Source organism: Enhydra lutris, unplaced genomic scaffold (assembly GCF_002288905.1).
Source record: "Enhydra lutris kenyoni isolate GAN:26980312 unplaced genomic scaffold, ASM228890v2 scaffoldscaffold85, whole genome shotgun sequence".
NCBI classification, from domain to species: Eukaryota; Metazoa; Chordata; class Mammalia; order Carnivora; family Mustelidae; genus Enhydra; species Enhydra lutris.
In genome coordinates, this window is record NW_019154169.1 from 5,540,334 (window position 1) to 5,558,849 (window position 18,516).

The 18,516-nt window shown below is 40.9% G+C and overlaps 1 pseudogene across 1 annotated transcript in view; it reads right to left on the reverse strand.

Annotated features, from left to right (window-relative positions):
* Positions 1–18,516, reverse strand: part of LOC111161452 — a 637,630-nt pseudogene that overhangs the window by 108,056 nt on the left and 511,058 nt on the right. The window contains exon 15 of the transcript XR_002641531.1: positions 2,783–3,437. The product of XR_002641531.1 is annotated as a zinc finger protein 208-like (transcript). The remainder of the gene's footprint in view (positions 1–2,782; positions 3,438–18,516) is intronic.

Here is an 18,516-nt window from a genome sequence, read left to right on the forward strand (position 1 = left end):
TATGGAGAAGGGCCTGGGACACTGGGAAGAGTTAAGATCTTTTCAGCATGTCCCCTCTGGTTCCCGATGACTATTCTCTGTACTACCCTTACCTGTTTCTCATTCATTTCAAAAAGGGAGGTGCCCTTGTTCTTCCTCAGTGGATACCTTTTCCCAGTCCTTAAGTTCTTGTTCTTTTTAATGTGCTCTTTGCATTTATCTATACTTGTTTTTATCCCTCTCAAGTACCTACTTTTTAAAAATACTTCTGATCATTTTTCTTACTGTCCAATGGCTTATTCTTTTTTTTGATGAATTAATTTTTTAAAAAAGATTTTATTTATTTATTTGACAGAGATCATAGGTAGGCAGAGAGGCAGGCAGAGAGAGAGGAGGAAGCAGGCTCCCTGCTGAGCAGAGAGCCCGATGCAGGGCTCGATCCCAGGACCCTGGGATCATGACCCGGGCCAAAGGCAGAGGCTTTAACCCACTGAGCCACCCAGGCGCCCCAATTTTGATTCAGCAATCCATGTATTCATTTATTCACTCATTTTTTAAAAGTGAGTGAATATTGTTGATTTTTCTAATTCATGAAAATCTCTTTTGGGGCCTTTTGTGAGAAGAAGTAAAACATACTGAATAAGAACCAGACTGCTGGGGTTTGATTTCTAGCTCTGTCATTTGCTAGCTTATCTTGGACAACTTGATTCAGTTTCCTTATCTGGAAACTGTGATTTATGATAATACTTGCATCATAAGGATCCAATGAATTAATATATAGAAAGTATTGTTAAAATTTTTAATTTGTATTTCATTTATTTATTTAGAAAGAATGAGCACTGAGTGAAGAGAGGGACAGAAAGATAGGGGAGAGAGCATCTCAAGCAGTCATAGTTGAAAAGGTGGATTTATATTACAAATATGTGTATTACCACCATATAGAAGTAAAATTTTTATGTTTCTTTGTAGTTTGTTTTTTTTTTTTGACAGACAGATCACAAGTAGGCAGAGAGGCAGGCAGAGAGAGACAGGAGGAGGAGGCAGGCTCCCTGCTGAGCAGAGAGCCCAATGCGGGACTCGATCCCAGGACCCTGAGATCATGACCTGAGCCGAAGGCAGAGGCTTTAACCACTGAGCCACCCAGGCACCCCTCTTTGTAGTTTTTAAACAACATATACATACTCAGATGTGAGGCCCAAACTGTCACCCCTACCCCATTCTTCTCCTTCATTGTCTCCAAAAACAGTCACCATCATGAATTTAGCATACAATCATCCTATCCTATCCTTTTTTATACTTTTCCATACATATCTATACCCCAAGCCAATATACAATCCAATGTTGTTTTATTCCAGTTAGAGATATTTAGATATTTAGATAGATATAGATATTTAGAGATATATATTATGTACATCATCTACCCTTTGTTTTTCACTCAAGATCATGGTTTTTAGATTATCCTTATTAATCTATATAGATATGGTTTGTTGCAATAAATTGCTGTACATTATTCCATCATATAAATATAACACAGCTTATTCAACCGTTTACCTAATGACAGGCATTTCCAATTCCTCCCACCCCCAATATTTGGCTACTAGAAATCAAGCTAATCGTTTTTGCTGCCAGTAATCACACTGCAAAGAACATTATGGTACACATCTCTCTAAGGGATAATATTTACAAAAGAAATTTTGGGGTGTTTTGAGGTATACTTTAGGAAAATCTATTCAGGTTTACTAAGTCATTTTCCTAAAGTTACAGATTTTTTTTTCACAGTGGATTTTTCTTTTTTCAGTGTAAGATATAAGGTAGGAATCTCTTTTTCTACAGAGAAAGGCAATAATCACCCAAAACTTTATTTAATTAGGTCATAATTTCTTTTCTTTTTTTTTTTTTTTTAAAGATTTTATTTATTTATTTGACAGACAGAGATCACAAGTAGGCAGAGAGGCAGGCAGAGAGAGAGGTGGAGGCAGGCTCCCTGCAGAGCAGAGAGCCCGATGCGGGGCTCGATCCCAGGACCCTGGGATCATGACCTGAGCTGAAAGCAGAGGCTTTAACCCACTGAGCCACCCAGGCGCCCCGGTCATAATTTCTTTACAGAATTAAACTTATGTAGGCTTCATATTCCATTCTATTAATCTATTATCTGTTAATGCATATCACAAAGTTTTAATAATCGTAACTATATAAAAATTGTATCATCTGAAAATATGTATTCCTTTTCAATCCTTATACTTCTTCACTTTATTGCATTGGCTCTGGTCTCTAGGATTATACTGACTTGTGGCGATATCAGGCATCCGTGTCTTGTCTCTGACTTGAATGGGAATGTTTCCAAAAGTTCTGCATTAATTACGATGTTTACTGAAAATTTTGTTGGCCTCAGGCTTTTCATCATATTAATGTTTCTCTTCATAAGAATGTTCTGATCTTGGGGCACCTGGGTGGCTCAGTGGGTTAAGCCTCTGCCCTCAGCTCAGGTCATGATCTCAGGGTCCTAGGATTGAGCCCCGCATCAGGCTCTCTGCTCAGCTCCCCAACCCCCTCTGCCTGCCTCTCTGCCTACTTGTGATCTCTCTCTGTCAAAAAAATAAATAAAAAATCTTAAAAAAAAAAAGAATGTTCTGATCTTATATTTTGAGCTCCTGCTAAAGGCTTTCCTACGTTCATAATGTTTTACTCCACGATGAATTCTCTGATATGTAGAAGGTGTAAGCTCCTATGAAAGGCTTTGTTATCAAGGCATTTGTACTGTCTTTAATAAGTATGAATTTTCTGATGCCTAACGTGGTGTGACTTCTGGCTGAATGCTTTCCCACAATTGCTGCACTGATAAGGCTTCTCACCTGTATGTGTTCTCACATGTAAAGCAGGAGTTGAGAATTGAGAGAAAGCTTTCCAACACTGATTACATCCATAGGGTTTCTCACCTGTATGACTTCTCGTTTGCGCAGTAAGAGATGGAATTTGTGAGACGGCTTTCCCACATACCTCACATTCATAAGGCTTATCATCTGTGTGAATTCTCACTTGTACAAAAAGTGATGTAATTTGATAGAAGGATTTTCCACATTTATTACACTCAAAGGGTTTGTCTCCTGTATGAATGTTGTGACATTTAATGAGATATTGCTTCTGGCTAAAGGCTGTTCCACATTCATTACATTTAAAAGGTTTTTCTCCAATATGAATTTTCTCATGCTTTGTGAGATTTGATTTGCTGCTGTAGGTTTTCCCACATTCTTTACATGTATAGGATTTTCTCCAGTATGCATTTTCTGGTGTTTAATGAGGCTTGACTTCTGAATAAAAGCTTTCTCACAGTAATTACATCCAAATGGCTTCTCACTAGTATGAATTTTCTGATGGGTAATGAGATTTTCTTTCTGATTGAAGGATTTTCCACATTCATTACATTTGTAGGATTTCTCTCCAGAGTGAGCAGTGTGATGCTTGGTGAGGCATTCCTTCTGACTGAGGTCTTTTTCACATTCATTACATTCAAAGGGTTTTTCTTCCATATGGATTTTCTCATGGTCAATGATATTTGGTTTGTGGCTAAAGGCTTCCCCACATTTCTTACATGAATAAAATTTCTTTCCAATAGGAATTTGCTGGTGACTTATGAGGTCTGACATCTAAATGGAAAATGCAAAAAGGTTTAAATTTTCTCAAGTTCTATGGAGTTGTGCTTCTGGCAAAACAGTTCTCCGAACTTGTTACTGTCATTGAGTTTCTCCACTGTTTGAATTTTCTCATATGCCTCCAGTTGGAGTAACTGGCTAAAGGTTTTCCAGTAGCCTTACATGTACAGGTTTCCTTTGCTGCATTATTACTTTAGTGACTAATAAGATGAGTGTGAATATAACCCCTCACATGGAGAAAGTTAGTTCATTGGGTTTCTCTCCACAGTGTATTCTCAAGTATTTGATAAGCTTTATTTGTGAATCCCTGTTAATACAGATTTCAATTAGTAGGGGTTACTGCAAAATAACACGAGTTATAATACACTTATAATATTCATATCATTTCTTTATTACATGGATTCCTTTATAATATGTTAAGTCTAAATTAAGCTTTCAACTCTAAAATAAATAGATAAAAAATTTTAAGAGAAAAAAAAAGAAAGAAAAGCAGATGGCAGGGAAAGGCACCAAACTGAAATCAGGGGGATTAAATTTTTTTTTTTTTTTTTTTTGAGAAAGAACGCATGTGAGTGGTGGGAGGGGTAGGCAGAGGAAGAGAGGCAGAGGAAGAGAATCTTTTTTTTTTTTTTTAAGATTTTATTTATTTGAGAGAGAGGTAGAGAGAGAGAACACAAGCAGGGGGTCGGGATAGAGGGAGAGGAAGATGTAGACTCTCCACTGAGCAGGAAGCCCAAGCAGAACTCGATCCCAGAACCCTGAGATCATGACCTCAGCCATCCAGGTGCTGGGAAGAGAGAGAATCTTTTTTTTTTTTTAAGAGTTTGTTTATTTATTTGACAGAGAGAAATCACAAATAGAGAGGTAGGCAGAGAGAGAGAGAGAGAGAGAGAGAGGGAAGCAGGCTCCCCGCTGAGCAGAGAGCCCGACGAGGGACTCGATCCCAGGACCCCGAGATCACGACCCGAGCCGAAGGCAGCGGCCCAACCCACTGAGCCACCCAGGCGCCCAAGAGAGAGAATCTTAAGCAGGCTCCACACTGAGCCAACTATGGAGCTCTACCTCATGACCCTGAGATCATGACCTGAGCCAAAATCAAGAATTGGCCCCTTAACTGACTGAGCCACCCAAGCACCCCAAATCAGGGGGATTAAATAAATGGTGGGTCCTCATTACTGTTGGACTTCTAAAATTCTGGTATTCAAGAGATGAGAAGACTCTTCTTTGGAGAAATGGAATAGCCCAGGAGAAAATCTGTAATACTAACATTTTGAGACTGACAAAGAAATATCTGAATTCTTGACCAATAGTTCTATAATGAAGATGAAAGGACAGCTATTAATCTGTAAATAAGGGAAAATCTAATATGTTAATGTAAGCCTAGTAATATGAAAGACAAATGAAAGCAATGGAAAAAAGAATTTCCAAGGAAATGGATACAGTAAGGAACAGAAAAAAGACATAAAAACAAAAACAACCCATCAAAACCCCCAATACCAAAGAGAGATAAGATATTATATTAGGGAAACAAATAATGGGTACTATAAAAACTGCTCTTTTTTAAAAAATTTATTCTTTTTTTATTTTTATTTTTTATTTTTTTTTTAAAAATATTTTATTTATTTATTTGACAGAGATCACAAGTAGGCAGAGAAGCAGGCAGAGAGAGAGGAAGGGAAGCAGGCTCCCTGCTGAGCAGAGAGCCCGATGTAAGGCTCTATCTCAGGACCCCGGGGTCATGACCTGAGCGGAAGGCAGAGGCCCCAACCCACTGAGCCACCCAGGCGCCCCACCCCTATTCTTTAAAAAAAATTTTTTTTACTTATTTGACAGAGAGAGCACAAGCAGGGGGAGCAGCAGAGGGAGAGGGAGAAGCAGGCTCTCTGCTGAGTAAGGAGCCTGATGCAGGGCTTGATTCCAGGACCCTGGAAGCATGACACGAGCTAATGGCAGATGCTTAACTGAATAAGCCACCAAGGTGCCCCTAAAAACTGCTCTTGAAATAAAAAGATAACTATTATTAAAATTTTTTTTAAAGATTCTATTTATCCATTTGACAGAGATCACAAGTAGGCAGAGAGGCAGGCAGAGAGAGAGGGGGAAGCAGGCTCCTCGCTGAGCAGAGAGCCCGAAGTGGGGCTCGATCCCAGGACTCTGGGATCATGATCTGAGCTGAGGCTTTAACCCACTGAGCCACCCAGGCGCCCCTATTATTAAAATTTTAATAGCAGATATGGGAAATAGTGTTGTGGAAATCACTCAGTTGTAGGAAAAAGAAATTTTAAAAAGGTAATAAATGATGAAAAAGATAACAGATAAAATTAGGGATTTCAATATCCAGATAAAAGGAGTTAAAGAGAGAGAGGAGCAAACTGAATGGAGGAAACTTTCAGAGAATATAAACTTTCTAGAAATATAGGTCATGATTCTTCAAAATAAAGAGGCCCCTGTACAATTGACAAAAAGACCCATGCCAAAGCATGCCTTTGTGAAATTTCAGAAAACTAGGTACGTAGAGATCTTAAGTGCTTCCAAAGAGAAAGAAAAACAGAACACAAACTGTCATCATACTTTAAGATAAAAAACCATAAACTTTGTGTAATTCTCTCAGAATTCTAAGGGCAAACAATGCCTAATCTAAAATGTCAAGTCTATTTGGGCTATCATCCAAAAGTGGTAGAATAAAGACCTTTTAGACTTATAAGGACCCCAAATTTTTACTCTATATTAACCTTTTTCAAGGTGGTAAGGGAAAGATTAAACCAAGAATAAAAGAAGACACTGCTCCAGAAACCAGTAATCCAACATAAAAAAGAGGTAAAGGTCTGCCAACTACAGGTGGGCCTCTCAGTTGACAACCCCAGGGTAAGCTCTGCCCACCAGTGCACCCACAGTAGTCACTCCAGGTTTTAGGGTAGCTGATGGCCAGCCCCGTCCACCAGCATGGTGGCAGCTGCCAGGGGCACAGGCAGCCCACATAGGGCATACCTCTGGAGCACTTGGTTTTGGTAACCAGTGGGGGACTGCACTACTGGGAAAGAAAAAAAAAAAATAAAAAGAGGTGAAGGAAATTTGCAAGATGACCACGTGTTGGTTATTAACCTATTGTTTTTCAGCTCCACATTGAACCTTTTATAGGTTTCTCTAATGCTGGGACTGGGAGTCTGAAAACCGCATTTCTCAAACTCCTTTGCCAGTTGGCTTCCTTCCTTTTTTTTTTTTTTTTTTTTTTATTCACTGATAAATGCTACAAATTCATTAACTCTACAGTGGAGAAAGTCATGTTTAAACTAAGTAATAAAACTACCATCAGGGGGCGCCTGGGTGGCTCAGTGGGTTAAGCCGCTCCCTTCGGCTCGGGCCATGACCTCAGGGTCCTGGGATCGAGTCCCGCTTCGGGCTCTCTGCTCAGCGGGGAGCCTGCTTCCCTCTCACTCTCCTTGCCTGCCTCTCTGCCTACTTGTGATCTCTGTCAAATAAATAAATAAAATCTTTAAAAAAATAACACATTGTGTGTCTCCGGATAGGATAAACTGGTAATAGTATAGCATCACTTGTATGGGTTATTTCCCAGAATGTATAAATGATGAGGAGCAGCTGGGTGGCTCAGTTGGCTTGTGGGGGACTCGATTTCAGTTCAGGTCATGATGTCATGGGTCCTGAGACTGAGACCTGTGGTGCTCAGGGGGGAGTTCTGAACTCCCCCCCCCTCCCTCTGCCCTTCCCTCCACACACTTGCAGGCTCTTTGTCTCTCTCAAAAAATAAATCTTTTTAAAAAATATATAAATGATGAGAAAACATCAGGTAAACCCAAATTGAAGAACATTATACAAAATAACTAACCTGTACTCTAAAAAGGTTAAGACTGTCAACATGTGGAATAAACAGAAAACAAATAGGTGGTAGATTTAAACCTAAATATTTTTAGCAGTTTCATTAAATGTACATAAGAAAGTGTGTTTCTAAACTTGAGGATCTCAACTGATAAAATCAAACATCTCTTAACAATTATTTTGCAACCTTCTTTCTTGCTTTAAAAGCATGTTAAATTACTATTTTAATCCATACTAAACATTTTATTTTATTTTTAATATTTTATTTATAGATGGGAGAGAATGAGAGAGAAAGAGAGAGAGCATGAAAGGGGAGAAGGTCAGAGGGAGAAGCAGACTCCTTGCTGAGCAGGGAGCCAGATGTGGGACTCGATTCTGATTAGTCCAGGATCATGACCTTAGCTGAAGGCAGTCGCTTAACCAACTGAGCCACCCAGGCGCCCTAAAAACATGTCTATTTTAACCTAAAAACCCATTTTATGTTTCTTCTGTCAACCTTCAAAGAAAACTGATGCTGCAAAAAGATGCCTTCTTACCATTTTACGGATGAGGCTTAGTGGTTAATTGGTGATACACAGATACAATCCTGCTCTCCCAAATTTTAGGTGTCCTGTGCTCACATGTACACAGCACCCAGTCACCTCTGCGGTCACAACGCAGCATCTCCGGACTCGCCTTTGCTCTGCCGCCTTCTGCACCTGAGCGCGTCCCTCGGGCGGTTCCCCACGTCTCCCCGCAAGCCCGTGATTCCTTTCCCTGTCGCGGCCTCTAAATGGTCCAGAGAGAGACCACCAGGTCCCACCTTCACTCACCCTCAGCGCTAAGCGACCAAAGTTTGCGCTCACCGACAAAGATGAAATGTCAGCCCTTTGCGTGCAGAGGGCGTACCAGCCCCTCTAGATACCTACCCGGCGCCGCCGCCGCTCGGACTCCGGTGGCCCGGACCAGGTGTCCGCTCGCATTCTAGTCTGAGCGTCTGCTTTTCCGTCCAGGACTACATTTCCCACAGACGCTGCGGCTCGAGACGGCGTCGCGGCGAAACCGGCGTCTTGTACCGTGCCTACGGCAGCACTCGAGCCGCCCGGGGCCAGGCGCCTGGAGGCCTGGCGGTTGCATCCAGCCGACCGGCTCCGCGTACCAGCTGCTCCGCGTCGGGTCTGGCGGTTGTTTGGCGCGGAGAAGCTGTACGAGCCCAGTGTCCACGCTGAGAAGAGTCCCGAGGCCTGCTGCCCGCTTCCGGACTACATTTTCCAGAGGACTCCGCAGGTGGACGCTACCTTCCTCAGGATTTCGGCCGCTTTGCGGGATGGCGGGACCGTTGGCTTCCCCGAGTTAGTAGCTGCGGGGCGTTTGGAGTCCGGGGCAACTTAACCTGTTCGGGCCAGAACGGAACTAGGGAAGGACTAGGGTGAGGAGTGCAGGTAGGAGCATTTCGTGTCCGGAGCGGACTGAAGAGAAGAGAAGAGAGAGAGAGAGAGAGAGAGAGAGAGAGAGAGAGAGTGTGTGTGTGTGTGTGTGTGTGTGTGTGTCAGAGAGAGAGAAAGAGAGGGGAAGGAGGGAAAATGGAGGGGGAGAGAGGTTATTTGTGATTGTTACTGCGTGTCGTCGTGGTGTGTGATTGTGACTGTATGTGGTGGTAACTCTGGGTGATGGAGTAGGGTGCTTGGGACTGTGCATCTTCCCAGAATGGGTATGTGATTGTGATTGCATGACTGCACCATCGTGCACAGGGACGTAGAGGACCTGTGATTGTGCATTTGGGACTGTGTCCCGCGGTAGGGGTGTGTGTGGGATTTTGGGAGCATGTGCGGCACCGTGTGTGTGGGGGTCTGTGACTGTGTGGTGTTAGATGTCTGTGGCTGTGCAGGTGTGAGTAGTGTGACCCCCTTGGGGGGTGTTTGTGTATGTGTGTGTGTGAGAGAGAGAGAGAGAGAGATTGTGATTGTCTGGCTTTGGGGAAGGGGTTTGTGGGTGTGGGGAGGCTGTGTGATTCTGACTTTGTGTGTCCCCTAGGTGTGTATGTGGGATTATATGTAAATGAGTGACCTGGTACAGAACCACGTTTGCACATGAGGTGGAGGGTTTTGTAAATGTGCAGGTGTGACTCACCACTCTATCCAGGAGACATCTGTGAGTTCATGACAGATTCTGATCCTTTCCTGTAACTACATTAGACTGGACTCTAGTCTTCCCTGACTTTCCTTTGTATGTCTGTGGTGACAGTGAGGGAATGGAGGGAGTGTGTGTTCCAACCTGGTCAATGGAATTCCAAGAAAACCCAGTGTCTCATCAATTTCTTCTTTCTTTCTACAGTTTCTATTGCTAAGAGGAAGACTAAAGAATGATTATTGAACAGCCAGAGGCCACGATCAAGGTGCTTTGGGGGTTTTTTCTTTCTTCCCTGAAATAGTTCTCGTTTCTCAGAGCATAATTTTTTCCCTCTTCTGACAGTTCCTGACTATCAAAAGCCCATTCAACAAACCATTTGTATATGGGGCCTTGGAGTTAGATCCAAATACTCAGTTTTTAAATCTATCCCCTCCCTCTTAGTATTAATTTGGCAGTTTCTTCTATGTGCCAGATCTCTAGATCTCTGCTGGTCTAGTCAGGTAAATACAAGAGCCTTTTCATAAAAGAATTGTTGGAAATAAGATTACCTTGTATGTAACATCACATACCACAGTCCTGGTATTGAAAGCCATGCAATTTATGGGATGGTGTTGTCTAGTCTCAGTCCAAGTAGGTTATAAGATCTTTCACTTTGGCAGTATTTTTGAGGTGTAAATGAGATTGGGGGCTTGATCAATGAATTCTGTACCAATAAGACCAGGATTTACCAGGTAATCTGTGAGTAAACACTTGGACCAGTTTCCAGGTCTGTTTTGAATTAAAGGCTCAAATGGTTCTTTTTGGGGGTACTCAACCTGGAATCTGTGTCAATCCTTGACTTCTAAAGGGAAAGAGACTATAATGATACTAAGGATTACAAAAAAGATAGATCCAGAACCACCACCTTGGGGCAATCTTTAAGATAATAATAGCCAAAATGAGTTTCATAAATAAGGAAATTTTAAGTAATTCCCACTATAAGGGGAATTTTATGCAGTTAATTGAAACTGTGAGATGGAACATATGCATTTTCAACATTGTGGACTAACACCTATGCCCAGGTGAGAGGGCAGTTCAGATGTTGGAAGCCTTTGCATGTAAAAGTTCAGCTGATCCACATCTAGGCCACAGTTTTCTCATTTGATCTGTACAGTCACCTATTAACTGGTCTCTACTTCCTCTATTGCCTTCCTAAAATTACTTCTTAACACAATAGCCAGGGTCATTCTTCCAAAATGTACATCAGATTATGTCACTTCTTGACTTAAAGCTTTCTGTGGTTTCCCATTTCAGAATAAAAACCGAAGTCTCTATGGTTGTTTTTATAGCCCTATGTGATCTGGCTCTCTGTTAACCTGACTTTATCTTCTCTAAATTTTTTTAATAACTTAATTCTGACCCCTTAGCATATGAGTTTGCTGATTCTCCTGCCTGGAATTTTCTTACTCCTGGCATCACTTACTCCTTCACTTTCTTCAGGACTTGACTCAGATGTCACCAAATTGGAAAAGTTGTCCTTGACCATCCTGTATAGAATAGCACCTCAACCAATGCACTTCTTATCACCCCTGTTCTATTTAATTTTTCTCCATAGCTCTTATCATTTTTTTACTGAGACATAATTGACATATAACATTAGTTTCAGGTATACAACATAATTCAATATATGTATATTTTGTGAAATGATCTCGTAAGTCTAGTTAGCATCTATCACCACACAGCTTTTTTTTGTTGTTGTTGTTTTTTAAGATTTTATTTGGGGCACCTGGGTGGTGGCTCAGCTCAGTTGGTTAAGCTTCTGCTTTCAGGCTTGGGTCATGATCTCAGGGTCCTCAGATCAAGCCCTGCATTGGGCTGTCTGCTCAGCGGAGAGCCTGCTTCCCCCTCTCTGCCTGCCTCTCTGCCTACTTGTGATCTCTCTCTCTGTCCAATAAATAAATAAAATCTTTAAAAAAAAGATTTTACTTATTTGCTGGAGAGAAAGAGTGAGAGAGAGAGCATAAGCAGGGGAGTGGCAGGCAGAGGGAGAAGCAGGCTTGATCTCAGGACCCTGGGATCATGATCTGAGGCAAAGGCAGAGGCTTAACTGACTGAGTCACCCAGGCATCCCCATCACCACACACAGTTAATAAATTATTTTCTTGTGATGAGAATTTTTAAGATCTACTCTTAGCAACTTTCAAATACTGTATACAGTGAAATTTTAACTATATTCAACATGCTATACATTACTTCCCTAGGAGTTATTTATTTTATAACTGGAAGTTTATACCTTTTGACCACTGTCACCCATTTTGCCTTCCCAGCTTCCCACATCTGGAAATATTGATCTATTTTTATATCTCGAGTTCAGTTTTTTAATTTTTTTAAGATTTCCACATATAAGTGAGATTATGCAGTCTCTTTTTCTGTCTGACTTAATCCATTTAGCCCTCAGTGTCCATCCATGTTGTTGCAAATGTCAGGGTGTCCTTCATGTCTTAAAATAATTCCAGCTAATTAACATTCAGTGTTAGTTTCAGGTGTACAATGTAGTGATTCATCAGTTCTCTACATTATTCCATGCTCATCAAGATAAGTATGTTCTTGGGATGCCTGGGTGACTAGTTGGTTAAGTGTCTGCCTTTCAGCTCAGGTCATGATCCCAGAGTCCTGCGATAGGTACCGTATCAGGCTCCTTGCTGAGCAAGGAGCCTGCTTCTCCCTCTGCCTTCCTCTCCCCACTGCATGTTCTCTCTCTCTCTCTCTCAAATAAATAAATAAAATCCTAAAAAAAAAAAAAAAAAAGGTAAGTGTGCTCTTAATCCCTTTCACCTATTTCACCTAACCCTTCACCCACCTCCCCTCTGGTAACCATCTGTTCTTTGTAGTTAAGAATCTGTTTTTTTGGGTTGTCCCTTTTGTTTGTTTGTTTTGTTTCTTAAATTTTGCATATGAGTGAAATCATAATGGTATTTGTCATTCTCTGACTGACTTATTTCACTTAGCTTTATACCCTCTAGATCTTTCTATGTTGTTGGAAATGGCAAGATTTCATTCTTTTTTAATGGCTGAGTAATATTCCATTGTGTGTGTGAGTGTGTGTGTCTTCTTCATCTATCTATGGACATTTCCATAATTTGGCTATTGTAAATAATGCTGCAGTAAACATAGGAGTGCATATATCTTTTTAAATTAGTATTCTTTGGGTAAATACCCAGTAGTGGAATTACTAAGTCATGTGGTAATTCTATTTCTAATTTTTCTTTTTTTTTTTTTTTAAAGATTTTATTTATTTATTTGACAGACAGAGATCACAAGTAGACGGAGAGGCAGGCAGAGAGAGAGAGAGGGAAGCAGACTCCCCGCTGAGCAGAGAGCCCGATGCGGGACTCGATCCCAGGACCCTGAGATCATGACCTGAGCTGAAGGCAGCAGCTCAACCCACTGAGCCACCCAGGCGCCCCTCTAATTTTTCTTTTTAAAGATGTTTTTTATTTGTTTGACAGAGAGAGACAGCAAGAGAGGGAACACAAGGGGGAGTGGGAGAGGGAGAAGCAGGCTTCCTGCCAAACAGGGAGCCCGATGTGGGGCTCGATCCCAGGGCCCTGAGATCATGACCTGAGCTGAAGGCAGACACTTACCGACTGAGCCACCCAGGCGCCCCTCTATTTCTATTTTTTTCCACTCCAAGTGCCATATATCTAATTTTTTAAAAAGATTTATTTATTTATAAGAGAAAGAGAACATGAGCAGAGGGAGGAGCAGAGGGAGAGACTCTCCAGGAGACTACCCGCTGAGGGTAGAGCTCCACGCAGGGCTCAATCTCATGACCTCAAGATCATGACCCGAGCCAAAATCATGAGTTGGATGTCCACCCACCTGAACAACCCAGGAGCCTCTGTAGATCCAATTTTTTGAGGAACCTTCATACTGTTTCCACAGTGACTGCACCCAGTGTGCCTTCCAACCAATAGTGCATAAGAGTTCCTTTGTCTCCACATCCTCACCAAAACTTGCTGTTTCTTGTGTTTTTCATTTTAGCCATTCTGATAGGCGTGAGATGATAACTCATTGTGGTTTTGATTTGCATTCTTGTGATGATCAGTGATGTTGAGCCATCATGTTCTGTTGGCCATCTATATGTGTCTTCTTTGGAGAAATGTGTGTTCCTGTCTTCTGCCTTTTTAAAAATTGGATTGTTTGTTTTTTGGGTGTGAGTTTTATCAGTTCTTTATATATTTTGAATACTAACCCTTTATCAGATATGTCATTTGCAAATATCTTCTTCCATTTGATGGGTTATCTTTTAGTTTCATTGTTTCCTTTGCTGTGTAGAAGTTTTTACTTTGGTATAATAAATTACTATTTTTAAGATTTTATTTTATTTTTTTTTAAAGATTTTATTTATTTATTTGACAGAGAGAGATCACAAGTAGGCAGAGAGAGAGAAGAGGAAGCAGGCTCCCCACCAAGGAGAGAGCCCGACACGGGGCTCGATTCCAGGACCCTGGGATCACGACCAGAGCCAAAGGCAGAGGCTTTAATCCTCTGAGCCACCCAGGCGCCCCAGATTTTATTTTATTTTTTTTAAAAGGTTTTATTGATTGATTTGAGAGAGAGACAGACAGACAGAATGAGAGAGCATGAGAGGGGAGGTCAGAGGGAGAAGGAGATTCCCCATGGAGCTAGGAGCCAAATGTGGGATTCCATCCCAAGACTCCAGGATCATGACCTGAGCTGAAGGCAGTCGCTTAACCAACTGAGCCACCCAGACACCCTAAGACTTTATTTTTAAGTGATTTCTACACCCGGTGTGGAGCCCAAACTCACAACCCTGAGATCAAGAGCCACATTTTCCACTGACTGAGCCAGCCAGGTGCCCCAGTCACAATACATTATTCTTGCCTCTGTTTCCCTTGCCTCAGGAGACCTATCTAGAAAAATGTTGCTATGGGCAGTGTCAGAGAAATTACCACCTGTGTTCTCTTTTAGGATTTTTGTGGTTTCAGGCTCACATTTAGGTCTTCAATCTGTTTTGAATTTATTTTTGTGTATGGTGTAAGAAAGTGGCCCAATTTCATTCTGTTGCATATAGCTGTGCAGTTTTCCCAATACCATCTGTTGAAGAAACTTTTTCCCATTATATATTCTTGCCTCCTTTATCAAAGATTAATTGGCCATATAATTGTGGGTTTGTTTCTGGGTTCTCTGTTCTGTTCTATTGATCTGTTTGTGTTTCTGTTCTTAGGTCAGTACCATACTCTTTTGATTACTATGACTTTGTAGGATATCTTGAAATTTGAGATTGTAATTCCTGCAGTTTTGTTCTTTTTCAAGATTGCTTTGGCTATTTGGTGGTTTTGTTTGTTTGTTTTGTGGTTCCATACACATGGATCTTAGGATTATTTGTTCTAGTTCTGTGAAGAATGCTCTTGGTATTTTTTTTTTAAGATTTTATTTATTTATTTGACAGAGAGAGAGATCACAAGTAGGCAGAGAGGCAGACAGAGAGAGGGGGAAGCAGGCTCCCTGCTGAGCAGAGAGCCCGATGTGGGGCTCAATCCCAGGACCTGGGATCATGACCCGAGCCAAAGGCAGAGGCTTAACCCACTGAGCCACCCAGGCGCCCAATGCTCTTGGTATTTTGATTGCAATTGTGTTAAATCTGTAGATTGCTTTGGATAGTATAGACATATTAATATTATTTATACTTCCAATCCATGAGCATGGATTCCAGTTTTCCATTTCTATCCTTCCATTTCCACCTTTCTATTTCTTTGTGTCATCTTCAGTTTCTTTTATCAGTGTTTTATAGTTTTCAGAGTATACATCTTTTACTTCCTTGGTTAAGCTTATTCCTAAGTATTTTATTATTTTTGGTACAATTATAAATGGGACCAGTTTTTAAATTTCTCTTTCTGCTGCTTCACTATTAGTGTATGGAAATACAATAGATTTCTGTATTTTGATTTTGTGTCCTGTCACTTTACTGAATTCATGGATCAGTTCCAGCAGTTTTTTGGTGGAGTCTTCCAGGTTTTCTATATATATTATCACATCATCTGCAAATAGTGAAAGGTTTACTTCTTACCGATTTTTTAAATTTCTTTTTTGTTGTCTGATTGCTGTGGCTAGGACTTCCAGTACTATGTTTAAGAAAAATGTTGAGAGTGGACATCCTTATCTTGTTCCTGATCTTAGGGGAAAAGTTTTCAGTTTTTTCACTGTCGAGTATGATGTTAGTTGTGGGTTACTCATATTTGGCCCTTATTATGTTGAGGTATGTTCCCCCTAAACCTACTTTGTTGAGGGTTTTTATCATGAATGGATGTTGTACTTTGTCAAATGCTTTTTTTTTTTTTAAGATTTTATGTATTTATTTGACAGACAGAGATCACAAGTAGGCAGAGAGGCAGGCAGAGAGAGAGGAAGGGAAGGAGGCTCCCTGCTGAGATGAGAGCCCGATGTGGGGCTTGATCCCAGCATCCTGGGATCATTGACTGAGCTGAAGGCAGAGGCTTTAACCCACTGAGCCACCCAGGCGCCCCTGTCAAATGCTTTTTTTTTTTTTTAAAGATTTTATTTATTTATTTGACAGAGAGAGATCACAAGTAGACAGAGAGGCAGGCAGAGAGAGGGAGGGAAGCAGGCTCCCTGCCAAGCAGAGAGCCCGACGCGGGACTCGATCCCAGGACCCTGAGATCATGACCTGAGCCGAAGGCAGCGGCTTAACCCACTGAGCCACCCAGGCGCCCCATCATAGGGTTTTTATCCTTCTCTTGTTGAATATAAATATTGAACCACCCTTGCATCCCAGGATTAGATTCCACTTGATAGTGGTAAATGATTCTTTTTAATGTATTGTTGGATTCAGTTTGCTAACATTTTATTGAGGGTTTTTGCCTCTATGTTCATCAGAGATATTGGCCTGTAGTTCCCTTTTTTTTGTAGTGTCTTTCTGGTTTTGGTATCAGGGTAATGCTGGCTTCAAGAATGAATTTGGAAGCTTTACTTCCTGTTCTATTTTTTAGAATAGTTTGAGAATAGGTATTAATTCTTCTTTAAGTGTTTGGTGGAATTTACCTGTGAAACTGTCTGGTCCTGGACTTAAGTTTGTTGGGAGTTTTTGATAACTGATTTCAATTTCATTGCTAGTAATTGGTCTGGCCAAATTTTCTATTTCTTCCTGATTCAATTTTGGGAGGTTATATATTTCTAGGAATGTGTCCATTTCTTTTAGGTTTTCCAATTTGCTGGCATATAATTTTTCATAATATTCTCTTTTAATCTTTTATTTTTGTGGTATCAGTTATTTCTCCTCTTTCAATTCTAATTTTATTTGCATCCTCTTTTTTTTTTTTAATTCATGACTCTGGCTAACGGTTTATCAATTTTGTTGGTATTTTTAGTGAACCAGGGTGATCTGTTGCTTTTTTAGTTTCTATTTTGTTTATTTCTGGTCTAATCTTTATTATATTTTCTTCCTTCTACTGGCTTTGGGTTTTGTTCATTCTTTTTTCTAGCTCCTAAAGGTGTATGGTGCGATTGTTTGAGATTTTTCTTGTTTTTTTGAGAGAGGCTTCTATTGGTGTAAACTAACTAACTTCCTTCCTTCCTTCTCTCTCTTTCTCTTTCTTTCTTTCATTTTTTAAAGATTTTGTTTATTCGTCAGAGAGAGAGCACAAGCAGGGGAAAAGGCAGAGGGAGAGGGATAAGTAGGTTCCCTGCCAAGCAAGGAGCTCAATATGGGACTCAATCCCAGGATCCTGTGATCATGACCTGAGCCAAAGACAGATGCTTAACCAACTGAACAACGCAGGCATCCCTTTATTTTATTTTCTTAAAGATTTTATTTATTTATTTGACAGAGAGAGAACACAAGCAGGGGTAAGGGGAGAGGGAGAAGCAGACTCCTCACTGAGCAGGGAGCCTGACACAGGGCTCAGTCGCAGGATCCTGAGGTCATGACCTGAACCAAAGGCAGATGCTTAATTGACTGAGCCACATATCTGCTTTTTTAGACTAGTTTTGATGTCCACATTTTAATTTCTCATATTGGTAATTTTGTGTTCTCTTTTCTCTTGATCAGTCTAGTAGAGGTTTTTCCAATTTTATTAATCTTTCCAAAGATTTTTTTCAACCAATTAATTTTTTTTTCATTTAAATTTTAGTTAACATACAGTGCAATATTGGTTCCTGGAGTAGAATTCAGTGATTCGTCACTTACTACAACATCCAGTGCTTAACAGGACAAATACCCTCTTTATTTTATTTATTTATTTAAAGATTTTATTTATTTATTTGACAGACAGAGATCACAAGTAGACAGAGAACACAGAGAGAAGGGGGGGAAGCCGGCTCCCTGCTGAGCAGAGAGCCCAATGCGGGGCTCGATTCCAGGGCCCTGGGATCATGACCTGAGCCAAAGGCAGAGGCTTTAACCCACTGAGCCACCCAGGTGCCCCTATTTATTTATTTTTAAAAGATTTTATTTATTTATCTAACAGAAAGAGACACAGTGAGAGAGGGAGAACAAGCAGGGGGAGTGGGAGAGGGAAAAGCAGGCTTCCTGCTGAGCAGGGAGCCTGATGTGGGGGCTTGATCCCAGGACCCTGGATCATGTCCTGAGCCGAAGCCAGATGCTTAACAACTGAGCCACCCAGGCGCCCCAACAAATGCCCCTTTTTAATACTTATCACGCATCTAGCCCATCCCTCCTGCCATCAACCCTCTGTTTGTTCTCTATCATTAAGAGTCTCTTACAGTTTGTTTCCTTCTCCTTTTTTTTCTTTCCCACCTTCCCATATGTTCATCTGTTTTCTTTCTTAAACATATAAGTGAGATCATATGGTATTTGTCTTTCTCTGACTGACTTATTTCACTTAGCATAATATACTCTTGCTCCATCCATGTCATTGCAAATGGCAAGATTTCATTCTTTTTGACAGCTGAGTAATATTCC